Source organism: Ruditapes philippinarum, unplaced genomic scaffold (genome assembly GCF_026571515.1).
Source record: "Ruditapes philippinarum isolate M1 unplaced genomic scaffold, ASM2657151v2 ctg3926_1_1_1_1, whole genome shotgun sequence".
Lineage (NCBI taxonomy): Eukaryota > Metazoa > Mollusca > Bivalvia > Venerida > Veneridae > Ruditapes > Ruditapes philippinarum.
This window is the reverse complement of record NW_026851937.1, coordinates 221640-246473: the sequence shown is the minus strand read 5'-3', so window position 1 is coordinate 246473 and position 24834 is coordinate 221640. Positions and strand designations below refer to the sequence as shown.

The window sequence follows — 24834 nt, the reverse complement described above, 5'->3', positions numbered from 1 at the left end:
ACATAACCACACACACAACGTTTATTATCGTCTTTGAAATATAGAGGAGAATTACAAAAGGAAAGAAACTTTGGCAAAAAAATACTAGAAAGTAAAGGTCCATATTACACTAGCTTAATGTCCCTTTAATTCCCATATAGGCTCGTTTTTTTGTTATTTCATACATACCGTGTCCCTCGCCTTTCGCCGCCATTGTGTCCACTTTTTGTCCTGTTTTGGTTTGGTGCCTTTCCCGGGTGCCTAACTTGGGTGTTGTCCCCGGGGGGGGGCTGCGTCCTGTGAACGTTGCCTTTCCCTTGTTGATCTTTTTAATCTTGCTTTTTTTAGCATCATTCAACACTCAACGTTAAACTCATTGGAAACAAGAAGTCCAAAAGACAAGAGAATATATCAAAAAAATACCAGAAAGATGAAAGAGACAACATTTATAAACGGTCACCTACTAAAGTTATTATGAACTTAATTTGTGATAATGTAAAAGGAGGATTATTGAACGAAACAGTAAACACACAAACCAAAATATTAAAACTGCAAACATCGATGGTAATGTACAATATTTCTTTCCCCTTACGTTGGACCGGTTTAAATTCTGACCGACAAAAGGAACTTATAATAATCCTGAAATAAAGTTCCAGATACACTGTCACTCACCAACAAAAAATCTGAATTTTTGAATAACTACAATATAAAATATTATAATTTGATCTCTAAAATTTTAGGAACGATCTGTATTAATTTATCGGGATATTATGATGAAAACTTTAAAACTTCTTACTTAAATGTCAAATATAATTTAAAATGTTTGCTTAGAATCGTCTTCAAGAATACTTATAATTATGAGTAAATAAATACTTTATTTTTGAGGCAAGTGCATTGAGATCTTGATATCCGTTATGAACACAAAACATTCATTTAAAGGGACTCCACTGAGGTTTAAAAGCCTAAAAACATAACATAAGAATTTCTTACATGAATCTACTGGGGCGCTTTAAACAGAAATATGCAAAGATAGTTAAAAAAAATACTTTTAAATAAATCGAAAATCGTGGTTTTATGCTTCTTTTAGTCTAATTTGAGTGAAAAGCGTTTAAATGCTTTTCATTTTGGGTCATTGTTTACAATTTGAATAATTAATTTGGAAAAACGAAATATTTTCAGTCCCACCCTGTCAAAAAACCTCAGTGGAGTCCGTTTTAAATACCTAAGTTGATGAATGACAGTCTTGCATTTGACAAACAGGACTTTGTATTGTACTGTTTATTAAATGGGAAAATCTAATATTTTTGCGACAATAAAGGTTGTTTAATAAATCAAATATGCACTAAACTTCATTTAAAAAGGCGTTTGATATTTTGCTCCAGTACAGTTTGAAACACATATATCTATAAGACAATGTTTGTTAAAGGGACTCGTTGTCGATTTAATATTAACGATACCTTAAGGTTGGGTTATTTCGGAAGAGACGAACGCCAAGCCAATAAGTATATATATTTTCCTTTAATAATGATTTTGACAATAACGTGACAATGAAATCTTATATCTGTGTAAAATTGTTGCTTATTACAGCCCATTATATCACTCAGACTTAAGGTAATATCAAGGTAAACCTTATTTCCCCATATCATTATTACATTAAAAAAATGATTAAATATGATATAATGTTTAAAATTGGTTTAAAAATGGTTGTCAAATGTCCAATTATTACTATACAATGATATCGCCTCAATAGTATCGGATTTCATTTAAATTTTATTTCATTGAAATTCGCTCGTCTAGAGGCTATTTTTTATATAATAACCTCGTGTTGACGTATTTACTGCACCTGTTTGTCCTTCAAGACAGATTATAATACTGCTTGATTAAAACATTGCTATTAAGTCCGCAGTATTTTATAAAATATTGAATGATAATGCCACCCCAACGTTGAAGTTTATCATAATATAATCTGTTTTGAAAGTTGGCAGATCTTTTAAGTTTTACTGTTGAAAGAATTGTACAACAGTTTTAGCTGTAGGATATTCTCACATAGCTTAAAGTAAGTGACAGTTTCTTTGAGAACGAAAATTTATTGATACAACTATAATTCGAAATGCTTAATAGCTTAAGAAAAGCGATATTAATTGAGCAAAAATACATTTTTATTGCCGCTTTTCCGATTAAATTGTATTGTTAAAATGATGTTTCTGTGTCCATATTTGTCAGAAATATATTTTTTTAAATGTTGTGAGCATAACATTAAGTAATAACAGTTTCGTACACAGTTTATATACATTTAAAATAATCATTTATAAGATTGAACATGGTACTACATTCTTTGCATTTTCATATTCAATTTGTTAGTCCAAATGTAAATATCCCTACAGGTAATTATATGATAATTTGTTTGTTTGTTTCATTTTACGCCTTTTCCCAACAGGATTTCAGTCATATAGGCGAATATTTGAAAATTAGGGTACTTGTTTATTATAAATGATAAATAAGTTTTTATACTTTTTATGTTGTTTCGTTTGTTTTTTGGGGAATATGTTTTGCTATTGATAATAAAAATCGAATTTGTCAAGTCGCACACAGTTCCTGGTGAAGAAAAAAGTTGTTTCATATAAAAATAAATATCTTTCTAAAGAACATATTTTTCTTTCAATGTTCAGTTTTTTTAAGACTGCGTTATATGAACTTAAAAGCTTAATACATTTTGTACGCTACTCTGGTGTATGTGCTTTTTTCTTTGTTGTTTTCTTCTTTATTCTTGTTGTTTGTATTTTAAATACAATTCCATAAGCAGTGCTGAATACATATCTTTGAAACGTACAATATGTTTTACTCATGCTATTTTAATAGTGGGCCAGTTATATGAATCAATTAAACTAGAAATTCACGATCAGACAGGAACATTCACGTCCAAATAATCAAATACTAGAAACAAACTGTACGTAATGCGTTTCAATTAAAATTCTTTTAAAAACATGCATTTTATTTAGAATATTTAGATATTTATTTTCAGTAACATTTGTCAACAAGCTTAAATCTGTGCGCAAAGGAAAAGAGCAGACGCTACTGGGAACGAATCAGGCTGGGTAAATATTAAATACTTTGTACATATAACTGAGTGATGTCTTTAAGACAGACACGTGTGATATTATGTATGTTTTCATTTACAGCTGCATGTCTCCAGACGAGCAAAGACATTACAAGAAAATCATCATTCTGAAAAATGCGCGAAGATGTTAAGCAAAATGAAAGTATTCAAGAAATAATTAATATGTTGTTTGCAATTAATAACTGATTTGCATCATTTTTTTACTGCATGACTTACACAGTAAGGACTATTAAAGCTGCATTAAATAAATATATATAAAAAATTGCCGTCGGCCTAAAAATCAAACATTCTACAGTTTCATTAACCTGTTTAACAGTATTGTTGTAAATCTCACCAAAACTTGTTCATAAATTAGGATTTTAAACGGAAAACCCCACGGTAACACTAAAGTTCGTATACGAATTTTAACATGCAAATGAAGACTATATAATCAGCTCGTGTATGCTCTACGTCAGAGTTTTATAGTTGCTATCCCGAGCACAACAAATATGATATTTTCTTGTGCAAACACACTTTTACCGTTTTAGCTTCACGGTGCGCTAAGCCTGGGGTTCAAAGAAAGAAATCATCTCGTAAAAAGATAAAATTTGTATGAAAACATCCGTTACAATGCGGAAATATACCGTTAAATTAGGACTGCTACTTATAGTCATGTTTGTTGATTCAAGATTGATGTACGGATGCTCCGAAGGCGGAGTTTCTCATGCAAACAGAAATTGTACATCCCATTTTGCCACAATGAGGTTACCTATTTTTATGCTAATAAAACTCATTTTGGTTGTCTGGACACCAAAATAAGACATTGAGTCGATATAAAATCCAATTTATTAATGAAATATCCCTATTTAGTTTTTTATGAAATTTATTAAATGTAGCTTTAAGAGGATATATTTTCGTTTGAGTGTACTATGGAATATATTTTCACGAAACATGGTAAAATGCCACATATTTGCACGAGCCGGGACGGTATTGAGTGAAAATATATAGCATATTTCACGCAAAAAGAAGAAAAAAAACATTTTTATCTAATTTCATGATCAAAGAAAAGTGTGCTTGCTACGCAACTGCAATTGTACGGTGCGCAGTAATATATTGATTATTTTATTTGTACGCGCTGTTTGGCGCTATATTGTGACGTCACGTAAACAACTTTTAAACGTCTGTACAGCGTTAATGACTGAATTAAAGATATTAGTGTTCTGATTTATTTTCTTAGTTAGACCATTTGCTATCATTCTAGATAGTTTTAAAAACAAAATTCAACAAAAATTGTTTTATTTATCAGATGTTTCAAACAAAATGCCGAAAGAAGTCCCTTCAAATAAATATGAGTTTTGACTCCACCCACTTTCATATTTATATTTCATATCTCTTTTATACAAAAATAAGAAATATATTTGACTGATATAGCACCATATTTCATGCCTAAAATTCAATAATTGTCCATATTCTTATCTATTTTTCGGAGTTTTGGTAGATGTTTGAGGGCCATTTGCAATAATAAATTACTTATTTTGTTCACCTGAGAATATTTTACTTTTTAATTTATTTTAAAAATGCTCATGATATGTAAAATGAATCTATAGGCGTGTTGCTTAAAGAGTTTGATCGGCAACATTTACTACAAGAAACTAACCGAGTAGTGTTGTATAAAGTGTATATTTTCTTTGGAACCATAACTGTGATTTCTTTTATTTTACAGTCACATTTATTTCTATTTAGATTTCATACGTCTTTAACTCACTACTAAACATGTAATTAACAATTGTCTGTCAAAACATACCTGTCCGCACGATTGACTTAATTGTCTTGTAAAGTTGTCGCGTAGTTCAACTTCGAATGTGTTTAGAATTTTTAATTAATCTCAACATGATTAAAAGAATACCATATAAAAAGAAAGTCACAGAATAAGTATATGATATCAAACAATCTTAAAAACTGATCTGCAAGAACAGTTTTTCTACTATATAAAAAGCATTCCCGCGCTTTTTGTTGTTGTTGTTTCAGACTACAGTATCATGAACTTTCGGGTCTATGTTAAAATCCCTAACTTAAATATATGTAAATAATTAAGATGCTGTCGGGCTTATTTTTCTGTTATACACAAGCATGGCATGTTTTCATTAGTATAACAACTAGTTGATTTACTTATTTACTTATGTAGACAGTGTATTAACAATGACAATAATCAGTCTTATTATTTTGTGCTTATTTAATTTTTATCAACCGTTGTTGAAGGACGTCCGTGACCGAGCGATTAAGGTCGTTTTCTTCAAACTAATTGCCCCTCATCGCTGTTAGTTCGAATCCTGGTAAGGATTTTGGATTAGTTTGTATATAAAAACTATCCAGCTAGCTTATGGACGTCGACGGCTCTACTCGGGTGCCCGTTCGTGCCTGATATAATCCAATGAAGGGCACATGAGATATTCCTTTACCATTTAAGCTGGAAAGGCCCCATATGACATATATTATGTTGGTACCATGTAAAACCCAACTACCCAAAGAATAAACCTCTGTTACATATTCGTAAACACCAGGTTATTGTAAGGACATAGTTTCTTTCTACATTTTTGGCACAATGCAATGACAAGGTTTTAAAACATTGCAAAATCAGTCATAATAGATACGCCCTACAGCTAACACTTTCAACATTCTACAACAACAGGTTATTTTACGAAATTTGTTAAAACTAGGATGATTAATCGTTAACCGTTAATGGAGCATGATGTGTCTGTTTTCTATTGCTTATTTGATTCAGTTTTTTTCTCTCTCAATCTATGAAAGTCTGAAACTTGATTCATTCATTAAAAAGTCAATTATTGCATTAAATGTATTACATGTATTACATGTATTAAGTCCCTATTCCTATTTTTCAGATATAAACTTCTACACTATGTCCCTATTCGTTTCCTAGGTCGTTAACGTAACTTAGTGACGGATCTTTTCCATTTTCACCTTTCTCAAATCTACGAGTGTTAATTATCATATTTTCTATTTATTCAATATTTCAAACATTTTCAAAAACTCGTCTTATTTAAACTTATATTATAAAATTTATTTAAGGAAAATATACTTATTTATTATGAAAATTTTATGCTTTCAATCTAATCCCTTTTCAGCATTGTAATGTGCAAATCATTATTGCAAGAAAATTTTTTGTGCAACATGTTTGAAATAAAATATGTTTATTATACACTAATAAATGTTAATGTACCATAAGATCTGCCATATTCAATTGACTTTGTACAAAATTAAGTGTAGACATTTAAATAATGCATCTAGGCTTTTGTGTGTTAATACTTAATCAGAGAATGAAAAATTATCTCCCTTATGGACTTTTAAACTTATATTTCTAATTCATCAAATGTTTTCGTATGTTTCTCTTTAGGTGCAACTTAATTACAAAATGAAGAAAAACATTACATTTGCGCTCCTGTTTTGTCTTTTTGGATTGGTGCTTAGCAAAAGTGTATCGAATGCAGAAAACAATGAATTGTTAAAAGATACAGAACATCTTGAAAAGCATCGCTCACGAAGAAAAGCGCCGGATGATGGTGGTAACAGAGGGACAAACATTTTGCCGGGTGATGGTGGTGGTAGAGGAAGGAAAATCATTTTGCTGGGAAAAAAATAAACTCAATTTAACGAGTAAATAGACACAGACGATACATTGGACAAGATTATATAAATCTGTTTGAATATGAAACACAGCAAAAAGATAAAGCAAATGAAAATTTAAAGAATATTTAAACTGTGTAATTAATATATTTATTCTGTTTGCATATTTTGTTTTCAGTGTTTATGTTTTACTCCTCAAACTTCACTGAAACATGACGAAAAGAATAAACTACGTATAAGCAATGATGAAACCGACTTTTGTTTCACAACCATCAATTCCTTATGATTGAAGGGTCAATTTATCATGATTCTATTTTGTTTTCCTCTCCTATTGTCCTAACAACTCGATACCACATCCATCTAATCTATCGTTTGCTTTTCTTTACATTCTCATTAAAATGTTTGAGTCGTGTCCTTTTAGATATACCATTATGATTTGTTTTTATAACGTACCTGTCCGCTTGACTTTGTTCTTAAATTTATTGTTTTCGCATACTTTAAACTAAAGTAGTTTAATATGGATATCCTAATTATCTGGAAGGAAAGCGATCCCTCGGAAGCATTGAAATTTGCAAAATTACATGATTTTTTTCTGATCCGGTTTGATTGAGCCTGTACTTGATTAATAATAAAAATGAAACGTCCCTCGCGCCCCCTAGCAATTTATGGAGCAGTAGTCAATTCTAAACATTTAAAAGTGCTGGAATCAATGATTGAAAGGGACTATAAAATATAACGACACTGAAGTTTTAGCTAACGAGCTAACTAACAGAACGCTGGTAATAATGTTTGAAAGCCCTTTTCTTGTCTTAATTAATACAAAGAGAACCACTTGAGGTCGTCCTTCATTAGGACCAGACCATATGTCCTTTAAAGCGTTTGTTAGATGTAAAAGCCAACATAATACAATGCATGTTGTTGTTTTTTTGGTTTTTACTCGACAATTTTATTTTAAATCTTCTCATTATTTAGTTAGTAGTTTAAACCATGGAAAAGCAGTTGAATATTCTACTCGATTAATAATTCTGGAGTTATGAGATTCTTTTCTTACGTTCTGTAACTGGTTTGAAAGTTTGCTATTGCTTGATAAAGAAAGGTATAAAATTGTTTTCTATTTTTTACCTTAAAGTATTCTCCAATCTACCGATACATTAACGGTTTCAGACGCGAAGAAAGACCACTTTGCACTATCGCTTTGTGAAATGGGGGTTTTAAATGTACAAAACACAGTCATATTTGCATGTTAACACATTCGCAGTAAAACCCTTGAAAAAAAAATCACATCATCTCAGCAAACATTGTAATAAGACACAGCGGTAATAAATAGGTGAACCAACAAGACGCATTATCATTTACGATATTCATTTTCCAACGTTAATATTCCAATATCTATATAATTATTTTTGATAAGAATGTTTTAATGAGTGTACATTTAGTACAAAGAGCAATTTCTTGATGCCTTTCTGCGTACTTTCTGGTAGTTTGTCTATTTTACATACTGTTTGGAACATTGTCTATCTTTTTTGTTATCTTGCTAGAGGGCGATCAATAAAAATTGTACAAATACACATGAGCAGCTGACTACAAAATAATTCCGGATCATTTGTAAAAAGCTGAACTATTTATCGCAAAGGAAAACATAATCGCATAAAATGGTTACTACTTGGCAAATTGAAGATATATATGTGTACATAACAATACTTCAATTCACAATTTTAGTATAATGTCACAAAGATATGGTTATAAGTGTCGGTGAACAAATTAATTTGGTATACTCGCCGAGCCGCATAACGAATGATTATTATATAAAATCAAATTCAACTGTCCGATCTTTTACGTCCTATCTTGTCACGTTTGAGACGGTTTTGCGTTATAATTTCAAAATGCTTTGGGTGATATCTGAAACGATTATTCATTTCTTTAAAATGGGATTTCAAATGTCCGTTGCAGAATGGAAAAGTTAACCTCAACCATGTGGTACAATTTGACAAAGTATGATGTCTTCAAGGCATTATCCTTTTTATTTATAAATTGGTACATAAAGATTAGATTATTGAATTAGCTTTGTGTGTGCCTTTATTTGTTATCAAAAAATCAATCAAGTAAATTAAGAATGATTTTACGTTTGATATTTTAGATCTAACAGTAGAGACTGTATTTAAATGGGAGAAGCCTAATTATATAATCGCTCTATTGGGGTCTCATAAAATTGTTATTTAACACCAAAACATTCAATAGAAAATTTAAATGCTTTCAAATAGATAAGGATAATCATGAGGTTGAGATAAAATATGATTATTTTCTTTACCAAAAACAGAATATCTTATTTTGAAAAAACAATTTTGATATAGCAATGCACTCCTTTGAATATACTAGTAACAACTATCTCTTAATAAGCGTCATTGATATGTGGAACAGAAATGCGGCGAATCAAAATATTATTTAACTGACATGACATTCTTAGGTAAATCTCAAAACTCTGATTTTGTTAAAAAGGTGTTAACGTTAAAGAAATTATTTAAAAAAAGAAAACTTTCTAAAGTGAATATACCATATTTTGTCTCATTTAAAGTTACTGCTAAATAAAAATTGGAAACCATAACAATCAAAACAATGAGTTACGATAGTTATCATTGCAAAAGTGTAGCAAAGGAAGTGGCAACAACAACAGCATAAAAAAACATCAAAACAAGCTCAGAATACCAATACCACATTGGTATTAATGTAAAACTAAAATGCTCATGTTTTTTTATTAATTTTATTTTGGCCTGGTTTTCTGAACATAACCACACACAACGTTTATTATCGTCTTTGAAATCTAGAAGACAATTACAAAAAGAAAGGAATTTAGGCAAAAACAATACTAGAAAGTCCATTTTATACAGTCAAGTATAATGTCTCTTTAATTCCAATATAGGCCCGGTTTTTTTTTTTTTTTTTTTTTTTGTTATTTCACATATAACGTGTCCCTCTCCTTTCGCCGCCATTATGTCCACTACCTGTTTTGGTTTGTGCCTTCCGGGTTGCCCCCTGCTTTGATGTGTCGGGGGTGGGGGGGGGAAGCTGCGTCCTGTGAACGTTGCCTTTTCCTTGTTAATCTTTAATATTGCTTTTCTAACATCATTCAACACTCAACGTGGAACTTATTGGAATCAATAATTCCGAAAGACACGAGAAATATAAAAAATACCAAGAAGATGAAAAAGACAACACTCATAAACGGTCACCTACTGAAGGATTATTTAACGAATCAGTAACACACAAACAAATTATTTAAACTGCAAACATCGATAATAATTTACAATATTTCTTATTTCTTACGTTGGACCAGTTCAATTCTGACCGACAAAAGGACATAACAATAATATTGAAATAAAGTTCCAGATATTCTGTCACTCACCAACAAAAATCTGAATTTGTGGATAACTACAATATAACATAGTATAATTTGATCAGGAACGGTCTGTATAAATTTCGGGATATTATGATGAAACTTTAGAACTTCTTACTTAACTGTCAAATATCAGTTAAAATGTTTGCTTTGACTCGTCTTCAAGAAATCTTATAAATATGTATGAATAAATACTTTATTTTTGAAGCAAGTGCATTGAGATCTTGATATCCGCTATGAACATAAAACATTAATTTAAGATACCTACGTTGATGAATGCCACTCTTGCATTTGACAAACAGGACTTTGTATAGTACTGATTATTAAATGGGAAAATTTAATATTTTTGCGACAATAAAGGTTGTTTTATAAATCAAATATACACTAAACTTCATTTAAAAAAGCGTTTGATGTTTTGCTCCAGTACAGTTTGAAACACTTATATCTACAAGACAATATTTTGTTAACGGGACTTGTGGTCGATGTAATTTTAACAATACCTTAAGGTTAAATTATTTCGGAAGACACCATACCCGAGCCAGTAAATATAAATATTTTCCTTTATGTGAAAATAAAAATAATCCTTACATCTGTGTAAAATTGTTGCTTATTACAACCCATTATATCACTCAGACTTTATGTAATATCAAGGTAAACGTGATTTTCCAAAGTCATTATTACATTAAAAAATGATTAAATATGATATAATGTTTAAAATTGGTTTCAAAATGCTTGTCAAGTGTCCAATTATTACTATACAATGATATCTGCTCAATAGTATCGGATTTCATTTAAATTGTAATTCACTGAAATTCGCTTGTCTAGAGGCTATTTTTTCATATTATAACCTCGTGCTGACGTATTTACTGCACCCTTTTGTCTTTCAAGACAGCTTATAATACTGCTTGATTTAAACATTGCTATTTAGTCCGCAGTATTTCATTAAATATTGAATGATAATGCCACCCCAACGTTGAAGTTTATCATAACATAGTCTGTTTTGAAAGTTGGCAAATCTTTTGCGTTTTACTTTTGAAAAAATTGTACAACAGTTTTAGCTGTATGATATTCTCACATTGCAAAAAGTAAGTGACAGTTTCTTTGAGAAAGAAAATTTATTGATACAACTATAATTCGAAATGCTTGATAGCTTAAAAAAGCAATATTAATTGAGCAAAATACATTTTATTGCTGTGTCCATATTTTTCAGTACTATTTTTTTATTAATGTTGTGAGCATAACATTAAGTAAGAACAGTTTCGTACACAGTCTATATACATTTAAAATAATCATTGATAAAATTAAACATGGTACTACATTCTTTGCATTTTCAATTTGTTAGTCCAAATGTTAATATCTTTACAGGTGGTTTTGTGATAATTTGTTTGTTTCTTTCATTTTACGCCGTTTCCAAACAGGATTTCAGTCATTTAGGCGAATATTTGATAATTAGGGTAATTGTTTATAATACATGTTAAATATATTTTTATACTTTTTATGTTGTTACGTTCGGTTTTTTTTTTGTATATGTTTTGCTATTTATAATAAAAATCGAATTTGTGAAGTCGCAAACAGTTCCTGGTGAAGAAAAAAACTTGTTTCATACAAAAATTAATATCTTTCTAAAGAACATATTTCTCTTTCAATATTTAGTTTTTAAGAACACTAAATACATTTTGTACGCTACTCTGGTGTATGTGATTTTTTTCTTTGTTTGTTGTTTTCGTCTTTATTCTTGTTGATTTTATTTATTTACTTTCCTTTTTATATTGATTTTTATTAATGCCATGAAAGCACGGTTTTAAAAACAATTCCATAAGCAGTGCTGAATACATATCTTTGAAACGTACAATATGTTTTACTCATGCTATTTAAATAGTGTGCCAGCCATATGAATCAATTAAACTAGAAATTCACGATCAGACAGGAACATTCGCGTCAAATTATTAAATACTAGAAACGAACTGTAAGTAATGCGTTTCAATTAAAAGTCTTTTAAAAGCATACATTTTATTTAGAATATTTAGATATTTATTTTCAGTAACATTTGTCAACAAGCTTAAATCTGTGCGCAAAGGAAAAGAGCAGACGCTACTGGGAACAAATCAGGCTGGGTAAATATTAAATACTTTGTACATATAACTGAGTGATGTCTTTAAGACAGATATGTGTGATATTATGTATATGACGTGTGATATTATGAATGTTTTCATTTACAGCTGCATGTCTCCAAACGAGCAAAGACATTACAAGATAATCATCATTCAGAAAAATGCGCGAAGATGTTAAGAAAAGTGAAAGTATTCAAGAAATAATTAACATGTTGTATGCAATTAACAACTGATTTGCATCATGTTTGTACTGCATCACTAACACAGTAAGAACTATTAAGAGGATATTGTTTTCGTTTGAGTGTAATATGGAATATATTTTCACGAAACATGATAAAATGCCACATATTTTCACGAGCAGGGACGGTATTGAGTGAAAATATGTAGCATATTTGATTAAATGTTGTTAACATAATATTAAGTAATAGTTTTCTACACTTTATTTATTTAAATAATCAGGAAATGCATGCCAAATTTGTAGGATAGTTTGCGATATATGTTATAAAGCGATATGACAAGAAAAAAATAAGGATAACCGAATTTATTAGAAAATTACCTTTATATTAGAATAAAAGCTGCGGCAAAGGAAACAAATCCATAAGGAAAAGGCAACCATATAAAATGTGAGGGCGTATTTCAATTTCAATTTTTCTTGGTTTTAGTTTTGACAATGAAATGTTATATCGATATGAACCTATAAATTTGGCTTTTTGCTTACATGTTCTTATTCTATATGGGTTTGTGAATATGTTGTGAAATGTGGATGAATTAAAATATGTGCGCATGAGAAGAAGTTGGACGTTACCGAACATAAATTAGGAATGGGTAAACATCCAACAGTTTGGTACGTACGTAGATATGGGTTGATAACTATAAGACATATATGTGTGATTTTATTTATTGCTTCATTTTTAGCTTCATGCCTCTGAATGAGTAAAAGTATTTCAAGAAATCAATATTTCGAAAAGTGTTCAAAGGAAAGTAAAGGTATTCAAAATTCAATAAAAAATTAACATGTTGTATGTAATATATGACTGAATCTTATTGCCTTCCTTGTCAGAATGCTTGTTTTTGCTTTTTTGCTAGGTGTAATACTGGTTGCCTTTCCAGTATTTTATGTGTGAAAGGAGCAGTATTTAGTAAACGTTGCTCTCCCGTTACTATTATTAGACCGAACGTTACTTTTATCTCCCTAAGTGACCTTTAAACTTACATTTCTAATTCATCAAATGTTTTCGTATATTTCTCTTTAGGTGCAACTAAATTACAAAATGAAGAAACACATTACATTTGTGCTCCTGTTTTGTCTTTTTGGATTGGTGCTTAGCAAAAGTGTATCGAATGCAGAAAACAATGAATTGTTAAAAGATACAGAACATCTTGAAAACCATCGCTTACGAAGAAAAGCGCCGGATGATGGTAGTAACAGAGGGACAAACATTTTGCCGGATGATGATGGTGGTAGAGGAAGGAAAATCATTTTGCTGGGAAAAAAATAACTCAATTTAACGAGTAAATAGACACAGACGATATATTGGACAAGATTATATAAATTTGTTTGAATATGAAACACAACAAAAATCAAATGAAAATTTAAACAATATTAAACAATATAGTTATTCTGTTTGCATATTTTGTTGTCAGTGTTTATGTTTTACTCCTCAAACTTCACTGAAACATGACGAAGGTTATAAACTACGTATAATCAATGATGAAACCGACTTTTGTTACAAAACCATCAATTCCTTATGATTAAAGGGTCAATTTATCATAATTCGATTGTGTTGCCCTCCCATATTGTCCCAACAACTCGATAGCACATACATCTAATCTATATTTTGCTTTTCTTTACATTCTCATTAAAATGTTTGATTCGTTTCCTTTTAAGATATACCATTATAATTTGTTTTATTACATACTTGTCCGCTTGACTTTGTTCTTTGTTCTTATTTATTGTTTTCGAGTACTTCAAATTAATGCAGTTTTAGAGGGATATCCTAAATATCTGGAATGAAAGCAATCCCTCGGAAGCATTCAAATTAGCAAAATTACATGAAAATTTCTGACCCGGTTTGATTGAGCCTGTATTTGATTTATAATAAAAATGAAACGTCACTCACGCCCCCTAGCACTTGATGGAGCGGTAGTCAATTCTCAACATTGAAAAGTGCTGGAATCAATGACTGAAAGGGACCATAAGATATAACAACTGAATATTTAGCTAATGATGTACTTAATAGAACGCTGGTGATAATTTTGGAAGCCCTTTCATGTCTTAATTAATACAAAGAGCAGCACTTGAGGTCGTCCTTCACTAGGGCCAGACATACCATGTGTCCTTTAAAGCGTTTGTTAGACGTAAAAGCCAACAGAATAAAATGCATGTTTTTTGTTGTTGTTTTTACTCGACAATTTTATTCTAAATCTTCTCATTTTTTAGTTAGTAGTTTAACCATGGAAAAGCAGTTGAATATTCTACTCGATTAATAATTCTGGAGTTATGAGATTCATTCAATACGTTCTGTAAATGGTTTGAAAGTTTGTAAATGCTTCATTTGATAAAAGAATGTTTTCTGTGTCATACCGAATTTCCTGTTCAAACTGTATCTTTGAAAAGCTGTAAATATATTCTTATCTGTCGTAGACCCTGATAAATGACTTTGTCAAGAAAACTCCCTATTAAAAGTATTTACTAAAGCCTGTGAAACAATTAAAAGTCACAGGGACTCAAAGCAGGTGAAGAAGGCGGATGGTTTATAATTTTAACGGTTTCAGACGCGAAGAAAGACCACTTTGCAATATCGCTTTGTGAAATGGGGAATTTTAAATGTACAAAACAGAGGCATATTTGCATGTTAATACATTCGCAGTAAAACGTTTGAAATAAAAACATTATCTCTGCAAACATTGTACTAAGACACAACGGTTATAATTATGTGAACAAACACGAAGCATTATCATTTACGATATTCATTTTCCAACTTTAATATTCCAATATCTATAAAATTAGTTTTAATAGCAATGTCTTAATGAGTGTACATTAAGGTCAAACAGCAATTTCTTGATGCCCTTCTGCGTACTTTCTGGTAGTTTGTCTATTTTACATATTATTTGGGACATTGTCTATCATATTTGTAACCTTGCTTGTGGGCGATCGATAATTAATGTACAAACAGCAGAGTACAACATAACTTCGGACCAATTGTAAAAAGCTGAACTATTTATCACGAAAGAAATCGCATTTTATGTATTACTTGGCAAATTTAAGATATGAATTTGTACATATAGATACATTCATAACTTTATCATTATATCTTAAAGACATAATTATAAGCGTAGGTGAACAAAGTAAGTTTTTATACCAGTCGATCCGCATAAAGAATGACCATTATCTAAATTCAACGTCAACTGTCCGTATTTTTAATTGTTTTGCTTTATAATTTCAAAATGTCATGGGTAATAGCTGAAAAGATTATTCATTACTTTAAAATGGGTATTGACATTTTCGCTGCAGAATGGAAAAGTTAACTTCAATTATGTTGTATAATTTGACTATGATGTCTGCAAGGCATTATCCTTTAATAATACTTTATTAAATGGTAAATAAAGTTCAATTGATTGATAAAGCAATGTGTGTTCCTTTATGTGTGATCAACAGAAAATTGATCAATACGGTCAATTAAGAATGACTTTACGTTCGATATTTTAGATTTAACAGTTGAGACTGTACTTAAATTATTAAATCGCTTTATAAGAGTCTTATGAAGTTGTAATTTAAAGTAATTAGCGTAGTAATTATAGTAATTCATGTTTACAAATTTTTGATAACATCAAACATACCTGTCAATATATTGTTGGCACACAATATGATAGAAATACGGATTCAATGAGAAAAGAACAGTTCTCGCTATAAGTTATCATTTCTTGTGCGCATGCGTAAAGGTTAGCGTGACCGAATTCAAAAATGAAGTGAATGAGGCCAGTCAACGTGTTACAGGGCAAATGAAGTTATTAAAATGAAGTTAAATAATGATATGAATGATTGAAAAAAAGAGACGATATGGGAATGATATAGAATATGGGTATGAATTAAAGAGTATTCTAGCAAGGACAAAATGACTCTGTGACATACTTCCCCGCCAAGGATAAAATGGCGTACCGACATTTTCAACTCTTAAACAAAAATTACTGATAACTGCATATATATCAAAAAATCATAGTCTCTAACTACAGTAGACTAATACTAAAGACATGGGACTCGTTAAAGTTCTTCTGCCCTAACAGTGAAATTACCAGTAAAGGTAATGCATACTGCTTGAAAATGCTGTAAGGCATTAACAATCAGAAAAATGCCCGAAGCACTGTTGGGAATGGTGAACGCGTTCTTTGGGGATATTGAGCAATGCACGTAAGTACACTGACTCATCAACAAAACTGTAAAACTTGTGTTACGTTTTCACATTACACAATATTTCAAGTAACTCTTTCAGAGTAAATAAAATTTGTCAAATCTCTTTGAAGAAATTTTATAAATCGGTAAAATACAATAGAGAAAACAAGAAAGCCCAACACGACAAAATTGAAAAAAAATTGCAGGCTCGGATTGAGCCTGTTCATGGACGGTACTGTCAAGTGCAAACTACCGTCCACATCCCTAAGCACCGGCTCAAGCAGAATTTAACATTTATACATGAAATGGTAAAATTTTGAATTTAAAAACATCCGCAGATGTGTACATATGGCGGTTATCATGGAACAATGAAAAGCGGCGTATGGTCCCCAAGTAATAAAAACCGTGTGCCTTAAACGAGAAAACAATGGGCGGAACGAAATAAAATGGAATTTTGAAAGAAGGACAGATGTTATGAAGCATGTATATCATAGATAAGACGTCAAAAGACATAGTTTAAAAGCAGGCAGCATATATATCCAAAGGGTGATTCAACATTATTCAAATAGGAATATTGGAACGACCCAACTAGATAATGCCGAAAAGTTAAAACTGAAAACCACAAGCACAACAATTATGTCGTAATGTTACCATTCTTACATATATATATATTACGAAACCATGCATTCATATGAATAAACACTAATCTCAAACAACAGTAAACCATCAACTGACAATTTGAAATAAAGATTATGCAAAACTCAACTGAAACAATTTATTGTTCTCATCTTTTATAAAACAATTTACAAAAAATTACGAAATCAAATTTGACATCTGTCTGAGAATCTGTACTACCGTTTCCTACTCAAATTCTAATCATCAGTCGTTCAGCGTGGCTTATCTCTTACTCTAGAAGTTCTTCGTGGCCGTCTTGCAGGAATTACATACTTATCGGATTTGGCGGATACGACTGATGGAATGTCTGAAATACAGGGTTAAATGGAAATACTAGATGCCTGTAGCTGGAGACCCATGCATGGGAGTAGCATATTACGGTGAAGTAACTTTGGTGCATCATCACTATCTTTCGGCTTTACCTGAAATATAGGTAAATCTAGGTTAGGCTTATCAACTACAATGTAGATAGTTTTACTCAAACGTTCAGCTTACTTACACTTTCCTTTTAAACCAACGTTTCTCACCAATACACGACAAAAAAGAGATGTCTGGGTCGATCTCGAGGAAAGCATCTATGCAAAAAATGTTATATGATATTGGGTAAATTTAAGAAAGAAGAACAAGGGCAAAGGGGGAGATACTGACCGAAGACGAAAAACAACAAAGGAAAAAAATATCTATAATTGGACCATGGTCGTTGATTAAGATGACATGGTTGGAATGCAATGTGTAATGAAAATAAAATATTTATGAATGGTAAAACAGAAATGTGTGTTACTGAAATGTTTTGATATCCCAGTATCTCAAATTTACTGAATTTATACCCTGCTTAAGTGTATTCTCTTTTAAAAAGATATGGTTGAAATGGTTTGTTCTTATTATAATTGACTTGCTTTTTTACTTTCTTTTCCTCCTTGCATACCTAAAACACCCAGCATTTATTTATTTTTTGTATCTTGTTATTTTATATGTTTTTCAATTAATGATACCAAATTCGTTAAACCAATTCAACACCTTAGTGTCTTTCCTGTCTAAACACTTGTTTGTGTTTGTTTGTGCTCGATGTGTCACTTGTTACCTTTGCAGTATATCTGGCGTTAGAGCTACATTTAGTGTACGTTGCTCTCAAAGCCAAAACGTCCGCTACTCTTATCCTTTATTGACTTTAATACTAGTCTGTATTTCTAATTTATCAAATGTTTCTTTTTCAGGTGCAGACTGAAACAAAAATGAAGTAACTCTTGCAATTTATGCTCCTGTTTTTTCTTATTGGATTAGTTCTCAGCAAAAAAGTTTCTAATACAGAACACAATGAATTATTAAAAGAAATACAAAACATCGTGCACACGATCGCATACAAGGACAAGGCGACAGGGCTCCTCCCTATAGCAAACCAAAACAGAGTAAAGATTTAGCAGTAAATCTTAACTCATGACTCATTTTAACAAGTAAACAAAAGTGATATATTAAAACAGTAAGATATAAAACTATTTTGAAAATGAGTGTCAAAGCAAAGAAAAAAATAAAATATCATGTTACAATTCTACACACAATTTAAATTGGTCCACATGGTCCCTTTTTGGTAAGGCGATTTCTTACGGACTGTACTGGTCTAGCTAAATGTATCATAAACCACTCAACGGTGATTTTTTTTAAATTGAACAATATATCGTAGAACATTTGATGATTTTTTTCATATTGTGGATATTTAGTTAGTTAACTGATTATTCTTATGTATTGATTTTTGTTTGTTTGTTTTTTTAATTTCTGGAGCTAAATGTATAAACAACAGTACAATAATAAGGGAAACAATTCGATATTTTATTTAACAGATAATTTTAATTTGATTAATTGCTTATTTTTATTTCAATTTTTTATCATATTCTATTTTTATGCATTGATTAGCATTCCGTGTCAATACAGAAACCTTAGTTACAAATTTTTACAGGGCAAGTAGGATTCAATGGCTTTCTCCACAGACGGTCTATATTGGCGCGCGCTACTTTGTGTTCCCTTTTATTTACGTAAGTAAAATGGTATTCAAACTTTTCTTGATTCATTTATCCCTTTAACCTGCATTTATTTACAATGTGGCTCCATTGAAAGTTCTTGCGTTTGATTGTGTCTGATTACTTTTACATGATAAATCAATTAAAATAATAATTATAATTATGTTATAAGTTAAATTTAAATTATAAAAAACTTTACATATGTAATCTTATGGCATTGTTTTGGTCACCGTTAATAATTTAGGGGAATTTATTCCTTTCATTTTACATTGAAAACCCTAAAACATATTTTTAACTTTTTTACTTTTTAAAACATCAATAAAATCGGGAATATTTTTAATTTTTTCTTTTTTTGGGAAAAAGGGTTTGGGGCCCCACGTGAACCTTGGGAATGGACCAAAAAATCCGCCCGGTTTGAAAGGCAGTTTTCTTATTTTTTTTCAAAAAAATTTTTCCCAATATTACCCCTTTTGGTCAATCAAAAATTATGGGAGTCAGTCCCCAAAAAAATTTTAAGCCCCTTTCCGCTCTACTTACAATAAAGCAAAAAGTATTTAAAATTTAAAACGCAAATAAAGGTTTCTTCAGGGAACTGGGGATAAATAAAAAATAATGAAAACTTTTGAAAGTTTTCCCATAAAAATTAAATAATCATCTTTTTCATTTTTTAAGGATATTTTTTGTATGGTTTTTTTTTGAAGAAATTAGAAAAAAAAAAAAGTTTACCCCCAACCTTTTCTTTTCCAAGGGCTAGGTCAATTATCACTAATAGCACCAAATGGTCTTGAGTTTAGACAAGGGTAGGCTGTGCCATACGTTATTCCAGTGTAGCGACGGAACAAGCCGTCACCCAATTTCAATTAAACTGTAAAACCTGAAAGGTCCATCATCAAAAGTTGAGTAATAAAAGTGTAGCTACAAGTAAGACAATCGTGTTGTTTTGTATGGTCTTTGTTAACTGTTTGCTATGGCATGTAATGAATCTCATTTTTTTGATCTATGTAAAACATAATTGTTTTATTTCCGGTATTTTTTCGTAATGGTTATTTTAATTGAAGTTTGCAATTTCGCCAATCATTTCCATGTTTGAAAGTATAATGTTTAGATAAGCAAATTGTCTGGTTTTTTTTTTTTTTTTTTTTTTTTTTTTTTGGTTTTTTTTGAAATAGAGGAAACAAGAGAATCTTTTAAAAAAGATGCTCTGCCGCAAGTAAACCTAAGTTAACTTGTATTTGTCATTTTTAAGGTTTCGATAGATAATTATTTATTTATTTATTTATTTACTTATCTATTTATTTATTTGACATAATTAATCGTTTCAATTTACTGATTCTAACCTATATATTAACCTAACTGACTGACGACTGACGAGTGGTCTGGTTGGATGGAGAAACAACATGACGAAAGTTTAGGTGAATTTGTTAAAAACAAATAAAGTAAAAATATTTTCAAAATACACGTTTCTTATTGATCGGTAGAATGTGGCGTCGATTAACAGGTATTGCTGCGAGTCTCTGAAACTCCCACGGCATGTGAAAAATCGCAAAAACGGCAAATAGGAAAACAAGAAGCTACGAACTTCTGTATGTATATGTCTCTGCTTGGAGCTAACCGTCTGACCTTAAGCCGGTGCTAGAAGGAGTGGACGGTAACTTGCACTTTCTAGTTTCGTCCATGAACCGGCTCAAACAAAACCGAGTCAACATTTTCAATTTGTCGTGTTGGGCTTTTTTTAGAGATTCTGTATTTCTCCATTTTACCACTATTTGTCTGATGCCATTACAGATAAGTCATTAAGTTGATTTGGAGGTTCTTATTCAAAGTAATATAAAACTAAAATTTCTTTCCCAAAGACAATTTCCGCGAGAGGCCTGTGTGTCCTTTGTTCTTTCTGTAGATAAAGTCTATCATCGTAAAAAAGAACCATTTTCTAGAGTTAACTGTTATCACCCATTTGTGGGATGCCGTTGCAAATTTGTCATTGTTTAGAGGTCAGAGGTATAGAGGTTATTTTTTAACTAATGGGAATCAGCCAATTAAGGTTCGCGTGGCATTGTTTCTTTCATCTTTTAGCTCCTTTGTAAACCTTTAAACAACCATTCATACATGTACATGATATACTGCTACGCTTTAGGGGGTTAACGTACATAACTTTGTGTCAAAAAGGTAAGTTTCGATCAGTTGGTATAACCAAAAAGAGAATATTAAAATATGTCGCCTGCAATTTTCAGCAAGAATATAAATTTTACTGCAAAAGAACGAGCAAGTAATCACGTTTAGGGACAAAAGGTAGTGTAATGACCTGACAATTATATGTAATTATATTTACAAATTATGATTTCGAAATATTGAATACCTTTTGAAATGCATAAATCATTACATAATGAACATTTTAAACAAGTTTGAAAGAGATAACATCCCTGAAGATTTTACCAATAACCAGTGCAAAATTTCTATTACACTAAACACATATGATTCTTTCATAAAATATAGTTAATAAGTATACTTGTACATAATAATATATTAATAGAAACATGTGATTCCAATAATCAACACTGTTTCAAATTAGATTTTTCAGAGATATTATAACGACAACAATTTATGGACGATTGATGCAAACAAAAGATAAACAATTGTGTATGAACTAACATTTTTAAAGCTGAATAAAATTAATTTACTATCATATCATGCTCCTATAATATAATATCATGCTCCTATTATAAAATATCATGCTCCTTCAATATAATATAATATAATATATGTATCTGCTGCAATGATCATTGTTTAAATTTTGGAAAAAAAGATATTCCAAAATACCGGTATGAAAGAAATATTTTATAATAAAAATATACATATATTTCTTAAAAAGAGAATGACGCATGCGCAAAAATATCACTGAACGGTTTAAATTTTACTTTAAAAAGCTAAATAATGTTCAGAAACATTTATTCTATTTCATGAATATTAACTAAAAGAGACATTAAGTGTTATAACTCTCTTTCGAGAATTGATCATAAGATTATGGAAACATTATAATTTTTTGTTAATAATTTTTTAATTAGCCCTTTTCTATTTATTAGGCTGCAAAGCAGCCTAGTCTTTTAGAACTTTGTATAATACGTATGATTTACTGCGGAATACCACGATTAAGTTCTAAGTCGTCAATAAAAACAAAAGTATAAAAAAAAACATTCACAGTCATCAACTTTACACTTCAGGACCATCTATGTTTCAAAACGTTTGTTTAATGAAAAGACAATGTTTTTCTTATCTCCGTACAGTGCAACTATCTGTAGTTTACGGAGATTTAATATCGTGAAACCCGGCTAAGAGTTTATCATTCGTTAACACGTTTCATCTATAAATAGCAAAGGTAAACCTAAAGAGGAACTGTTTCGCATGAAACAAAACACACTTGTGTTGCTTAGATTGTAATACAATATATCCATTTGTTTACTTTGTTTTGAAAAAATGTAAAAGTATATATTAATTTATAAAGTTTTGTATTTTGTCTTTTCAGATGATTTGGATAGTGCTGTAACGTGTCGAATTCCATTTATGACTTATACATGTTTACTATGTTTACGCTCAAATTTGATTTTCATTGTTGGCCATTATTAAAAGTTTAGATATCGCTTAATTGGGATAACATTAATAATGTCTAAGGCATGAAGAAAAACCATTACGAGCGTGTTAGACCTGTCTATATATAAATAAGATACATAGTGTCGGATTTATGGAACAATTCGTAATTGACTAAAGGTAACACATCATGTCACAGTATAAAACGTGTTCAATACTACTACGACGAAATGAAATGTTCTTGTCGTTATGCTTCCCGTTTAATTTCAACAACTGCGCAGATGTAAAAAGACATTCGTCTTCGTTTCATTTTTTGGCTATTCTAAAAGTATACCTTGCACATTTGACCATACCTTCGCAGACATTTTACACGTGCGTAAAACCTCTCTTGTTATCATATTTTCGTTTAATGATGTAGAACAACTAGGACACTTTAGCGCCGCTCATTTTAGATGTTAAGATAATAAATGAATGACTTAATTTACAAAATTGTACGGGCCATATGATGTTTTCACGCGATACCTAGTCACTTTTCTTTTCATTTTGAACTTGAACACGCATACAGGATTTAGACAAAATTGATAGCTTTAGAAGTTGGACCAGATGAATTCCAATTTAAAATCAAATTTGTTCCTTATACTGTTAGGAATACAAAGTGCATGCTGTTTTTTATTAGGTAAATTTAATTTTTATTATGCTCCCCGAAAAATTTCGGGGGAGCATATAGTCGCCGCCTTGTTCGTCCGTCCGTCCATCCGTCCGTCCGTCCGTCTTTCCGTCCGTCCGTCCGCTTTTCTTGTCCGGACATAACTTTGAAACAACAAGAGGTATCAACATGAAACTTTGTAGGTAGATAGATCTCATTGAGTAGGTGTGCAGTGCACAAGAACCGTAACTCTTTGTTGCCTAATTTTTGAATTATTCCCCTTTGTTTATTTTTACACTTTGAACTTTGTCCGGGACATTACTCTAAAAGTATAAGAGGTATCAACATGAAACTTTGTAGGTAGATAGATCTCATTAAGTAGGTGTGCAGTGCACAAGAACCCTAACTCTGCCTTGCCTAATTTTTGAATTATCTCCCTTTGTTTATTTTACACTTTGAACATTGTCCGGGAAATAACTCTAAAAGTATAAGAGGTATCAACATGAAACTTTGTAGGTAGATATATCTCATTGGTAGGTGTGCAGTGTACAAGAACCGTAACTCTGCCTTGCCTAATTTTTGAATTATCCTCCTTTGTTTATTTTTAATCTTTGAACTTTGTCCGGGACATAACTCTAAATGTATAAGAGAAACTTTGTAGGTAGATAGATCTCATTGAGTAGGTGTGCAGTGCACAAGAACCGTAACTTTCCCTTGCCTATTTTTTTTAATTATCCCCCTTTGTTTATTTTACACTTTGAACTTTGTCTGGGATATAACTCTAAAACTATAAGTGGTATCAACATGAAACTTTGTAGGTAGATAGATCTCATTGAGTAGGTGTGCATTGCATAAGAACCGTAACTCTGCCTTGCCTAATTTTTGAATTTTTCTTCTTTGTTTATTTTTAAACTTTAAACTTTGTTCAGGACATAACTCTTAAACTATAAGAGATATCAACATGAAACTTTGTAGGTAGATAGATCTCATTGAGTAGGTGTGCAGTGCACAAGATCCGTAACTCTGCCATGCCTATTTTTTTAATTATTCCCCTTTGTTTATTTTCATACTTTGAACTTTGTCCAGGACATAACTTTAAAACTATAAGAGGTATCAACATGAAACTTTGTAGTTAGATAGATCTCATGAAGTAGGTTTGCAGTGCAAAAGAACTGTAACACTGTCTTGCCTATTTTTGGAGTTATTGCCCTTTGTTCATTTTGACACTTTGAACTTTGTCCGGGACATTACTCTAAAATTATAAGAGATATCAACATGAAACTTTTATAGATAGATAGGTCTTATATTG

The 24834-nt window shown here is 30.9% G+C and overlaps 1 protein-coding gene and 1 long non-coding RNA gene across 3 annotated transcripts in view; both read left to right on the top strand.

The window, feature by feature from the left end:
* Window positions 1–1825: 1825 nt before the first annotated feature.
* On the top strand, window positions 1826–13852 carry LOC132743552 (uncharacterized). 2 transcript variants are annotated; one of them, XR_009627585.1, is made up of 4 exons: window positions 1826–2035; window positions 3002–3074; window positions 12151–12223; window positions 13474–13852. It is a non-coding gene; the product is annotated as an uncharacterized LOC132743552 (long non-coding RNA). The 2 variants fall into 2 exon arrangements; XR_009627586.1 differs by lacking the exon at window positions 3002–3074 and having other exon boundaries at window positions 1836–2035.
* A 9519-nt stretch (window positions 13853–23371) lies between these two features.
* Window positions 23372–24834, top strand: part of LOC132743514 (semaphorin-5A-like) — a 32948-nt gene continuing 31485 nt past the window's right edge. The window contains exon 1 of the mRNA XM_060732048.1: window positions 23372–23555. The gene's annotated coding sequence lies outside the window, so the exon portion shown is untranslated. The remainder of the gene's footprint in view (window positions 23556–24834) is intronic.